Here is a 5218-nt window from a genome sequence, read left to right as displayed (position 1 = left end):
GAATGTGGAGCAATGATCCACAGAGTTATGAGCTTTCTAAAGGAGGCATGTACATTTGTCACAAGATAATTACAGTACAAAATTTGCAAATATCTTTAGCCAAACAGATTACAACATCATTCTTTGTAGAATGCAACATACACCTATATATGGAAAGATGGCACACTCAGGTATAGTGCTTCTTAAACAAAATTGTTCAGAATGAACAGATGAGATTATGAGGGTTGGATAGTTGTTTGATAAAAAAAAAAAATCAATCTCCTCACCCTAAAATGATTGTCATCCAACTTGTGAAATCTGTTGGAAACCTATGTAAATAAACTGTTTAGTTGGTTTTGTTATACTTTTGGTGGAGAAATAAAGAGATGTTTAAGAAGGGTGGGGTGTCATAGAAAAAAAAAAAAAAAGAAGAAACCTTATTCCCAAGAATCCAGATTTACATTAGGACAATTACATTTACTAAATGACCTCGGACCAATTAACTATATTGTCTGTAACTTTTCTTATTTATTGAATGAGGGAAACTATTTGTAATACCCACTTTTCTGCTATGCTCATGGCAGTAAAGTAATATCTATAAACATTCTTTTTCATTTCTTTTCAGTTTAAACAATCAATGCCATTTTCCCCACACATTGTTCCACTAATCCTTCTAGGTCATCAGACTGTGGTTGAATTTATTCAATAAAAGTTATAATCAGAATGATTTGGGAGCCATTCAATTGCTCTCTGTGTAGATACAGTGAGAGTTTAAAACATAATCATAGAATTTTTATTAAAGACTGACCTGAACAATAAAAAAATTTAAACACACCCAAATAATGATTTCCCATTTAAATATATACTATATCCACTAAAACTGCTTATTCAATCTTTGGATAATTAAATCTCCCAGGTAGTGGTGTAGTGTGTAGTTAAAAATGAATCTTGAAAATGCTATAATCACCTCGTCCAGATTAGCCAATTTGTCTCAAGCCCAACCTGGAGAGGTCTTATTAGAGGATAAAACTCCTTTGCCAATTCAATCCTTTATTCAATACAAGTGCCTGTGGTTCAGATTTAGTGGTGAATTACCCTGAACACCTGGCCAAAATGATTTGACAAAAGATTATAATTTATTTAGCATTGGTAATCAGATACCGGTAGCACAAAAAATAATGATATCATATGGCCACCTAAATCCTATCTGTTGATAGCAACACAGTTCACTGCCACAAACATCTCTCCAAATTTGCCAGTCATCTCTCTATCTCCCTACCTCTCTCTCTCCCTCTCACCCCCCATTCCTTCTTCCATTTCTCCTTCCCTCTCTCTCTTTTTTCCTAATTTTCTTTCTTTTCTACCTCCCGCCCTCTCTTCCTCTCTTCCTTTCTCACACACTCCCTCTCTTCCCCACTTCTCCTTCCTCTGTCTTTCCTTCTTTTCTTCCCTAAGAGTCATATTTAATCATTATTTTTGAGAAAACCTCTAGATATAGCTCCCTTTATTTGATAGATTATGTCATTAAAAGAAAACTGAATACTTGTCAAAACAATTTTGCTTCAGAGCGATTTCACTTAAACGTGATGAAATATGAAAAGTATTTTGTTATCAGATTTCTCTGACACTAAACTATAAATTACAAATTCTATGCTTATTAATTCACAATTTTAGAAAATAAACTTGGAGCTGTATGCATATTTTATTTTTAAAGGCTTAATTTGCATATTTTACACCTCTATTCATCTATAATATCATGGTATATTTTTTTGCTCTCTAAAATTAGCAGTCAAGTTGCTTAATTTTTTAAATGGCTACATTTTATAATTTTTTAAAAAATTAAAGTAATTTAACTTGCAGTTTTTGACTAATATAATTTACTTTGAAAAAAATTATTTTCATTTTAAAATGGTAGCATCACCTATTTTCTAAAATAAGAATTTAATTGAACTTGTGCTGAAGGAGAATGGAAGCTAAATATCGAATATGTGTTTTTGAATTCAAGGTCTAAAACTGTGAAAAGCTAACTATTCAAATGCTATGTCCTTATTTCCTTTCTTGGGGACAATATTTCAACCATTGCATGTCTAAGGTTTGACCTGCATCTCAGAAATTCAATACTAAGTTCTCCTAGAGTCATAAAATGCTTTTTACTTCATTTTGTCTAACTTCTGCTGCTTCACAGCTATAATTATAATTTCCAAATTTCAACCTCTGTTAAAAATGAAGCTTCCTTATCACATTTCATCTACATTATCCATCAAGAAATCTACATTCATTAAGAACCAATTACTGTAGGTGCAAGGGTTAAACAAACTTATATTTAGCATACAGGGGCATCAATGGTCTTTATTTCGGGTCTCCATGATGCAAAGTTGGAATAGATAAACGTATTGCTTAGATCATAATCGCCACCTTCAAATTATTTGCTTTATTTCCTTTATTTGCTCTGTCCCTCACCCTATTCTACATACTCTTGCTTGAGTTCAGTGAACATTTATTATTTATTGGCTGCTCAGCATCCTTTCCCTCTTCTCTTTTCATTGGACTCCAATTTCTTCAGGGGAAATTACTTCTCTCATTGTGAGGGGCTTTGGAAGAAGGATTTAAATCAAAGTTCTTTGTTCTTCTCTAGCTAAGAGATGGATATATGACCCAAACAAGGTCAACTGGACTCTCTCTTTCAGGACTTTAAATTTTGAATAGTTACACAGGATGGAAAAAAAAAAAAAAGAGTTCCATAAAGAGACTCGATTATTTCCTGCAAACTAGATGCCCAGGCATGTTGAGATCCCTTTACTTTCTCTAAGCCTTTTCCATTGCCTTCATGCTAATCCCAGTAAATTTATTGTCTGTTTGATTTAGTCAGAGGGTGTTTTCTGTAGCTTGCCTCCTGAGAACCCTAACTTACAGACAACTAAACTACATTTGAAGATTTTCCTTCTTTGCTTGATATACTTTAAGGATTGCTACTGCCCGCAGGCCATAATCGAAACTCCCAAGTCCGGCAAGGATTGATTCCCATTTTTCAGCTTCGCCCCTCTAGTCAACTTTACCAATTTCTTCCTCATCATATACTCTTAATTTCAAATAATAAAATCACAATTTCTATAACACACTATATTGTTTCCCATTTCAGTGAAAAGTACAGTTTGTTTCCTTTCATTTAATCTACCTGTTAATTACAACTTGTCCTTTAATGGTTGGCTTAAGTTTTACCTTTTTCAAGAAGCTATTCCTGACATCTGTTCTCTTCTCTGACTTAGTTAGAAGCCTTCTCCCTAAAACTCAGTCCCTAGAGCATCACCCAAAGCATGCCTAGGGAAGTAGAAAACCATGGTGGTTAAAGGTGAGGACTCTAGAATCAGACTGCTTAGGTTCAAATTCTATTGTTGTATCTTTAAGACTTGACCTCGGGCAGGTTATTCAATCTCATTGTGCTTTAGTATCAATCTCACAGTGTTGTTGTGAGCATTAAGTAATACACATGATGTACTTCGATCAGTGACTGGCATATCATCAGTATTAAAAATGTGCTAGGTATTATCCTGAAATTTATTTCTATCATAGTGCTATTATTTTTTTCCCTTTACCTTCTTTAATCTGTGCATTCCTATCTTGCCCAGCTCTGTATTTCCTGCTTAGTAGTAGCTTAATAAAATCTTGTTAAAAATGTATGAATAAATAGGCATTGATATGTTTTATAGTTTATAAAGCCCTTTTGGAATATTACTTCATTTCTCACATCTAAAACATTAAAGTTAGGGTTGTTTCATTTAAACCTTTACATAGAGGAAATATTTATTTCCTAATATTATAATAAATATTTCTCCAAACTTACTTTCTTTTCTTGTTCCCCTCTACATACACACATTTGTTTAATGTTTATTTACAGTTATTTTACTAAACCTTAAGTGATTGTAACTATAAAAGATGAGAACTAATAATGCCTTTATAAATTATTATTTTTTAATATGAGGGGAAGAATCAGGAAAAGAAAGCATCCGTACTATTTAGCAAGAAAAGAAATACATACACACACATGCAACATTTACAAATCCTGGCTTTCTGTGACTCCAGACATTTCACTTGAATTTCTCTAAATTAATTTTGGACTTATATTTAAAGCGTATCACTTTAAAGAAGAATCAAATTAGTTGTCCTGTCTGAAAAAGACAAATGTATTTGGAGAACTCTGAAGACCTACTCAGGTCAGTCAATGCCTTCCTTAAAGGCCAGGCTCACAACCCCTTCACAAGCGGGTGTGGACTTTCTCTCCCATTCTAATATCTAGTGGCTCTTACAAGAGGCCATAATGTCAATGGCAGAATAAGGCGCAGATGTGGAAATGCATTCTAATTTTTATGTGATATTATTATATGACATACAGTTTGTACAGTATAAATGTCATGAGTAGGCAGATTTACATAGATTTTATTGCAGAACCTAATATTAATTACTAACATTAGTTGAATACTTGCAGTAAGCAAGGCAAGGTGGGAAGCATTTTTCATGTACTATCTAATTGAATCCATATGACAACCTATGAGGCAGATAGTGCCATTATCCACACTGTACAGATAGATAAACTCAGGTTCGGGGAGGGCGAGTAACTTTCCCAAGGTTGCACAGCTGCAGTAGCAGAGGCAAGCTTTGAACCCAGACAATCTAACTCCAAAGCCCTTGCTTTAAACATTATAACATACTGTATCTTCTGGTTAGTAATAGTTCTGGAAATGCTGGTATAACAGCATAATACTGTGACAGAATGTAACTTTTGTTTCTGTATCAGCGCACTGCAAGTATAAAATGCTTAGCATAGTGCCTGACAATAGACTATATATACAACATACACATGTATATGTATTTTATATTACCAAATGGTAGCCGCGTTTATAGTTAATACCAGCAGGCAGTGCTTTGCAACCAAACAGACTTAAATTTGAAGCTAGGGTGTGACTATGAGGCTCAATAACTTTTTCTGAAAAATATGGCTACTAGTACTTGCTATAAAGCAGTAGTAAACAAAGTGTGTGTATATATAGCACACACATCAAATATCATTATATACACACTTATCCATCACTCTGTGGTGAATGTGAATGTGGAATCTGTGTGCTCTGTACACAGAGGAGGAAACCAAGAATCAGAAAATGATTTGACCACAATCATGTCATTTGCAAATGACAAAGAAAGCCCACTGAATTCAGGTCTTCTGAGTCTAAGCTCAAGGTACTTT

General features: G+C 33.9%; 1 protein-coding gene across 1 annotated transcript in view; it reads right to left on the bottom strand.

The window, feature by feature from the left end:
- DMD (dystrophin) overlaps positions 1–5218 on the bottom strand; it is a 1580480-nt gene that overhangs the window by 598281 nt on the left and 976981 nt on the right. The window lies entirely within an intron of this gene.

Source organism: Pteropus alecto, unplaced genomic scaffold, assembly GCF_000325575.1.
Source record: "Pteropus alecto unplaced genomic scaffold, ASM32557v1 scaffold414, whole genome shotgun sequence".
NCBI lineage: Eukaryota > Metazoa > Chordata > Mammalia > Chiroptera > Pteropodidae > Pteropus > Pteropus alecto.
This window is presented reverse-complemented; position numbering and strand designations above follow the sequence as displayed.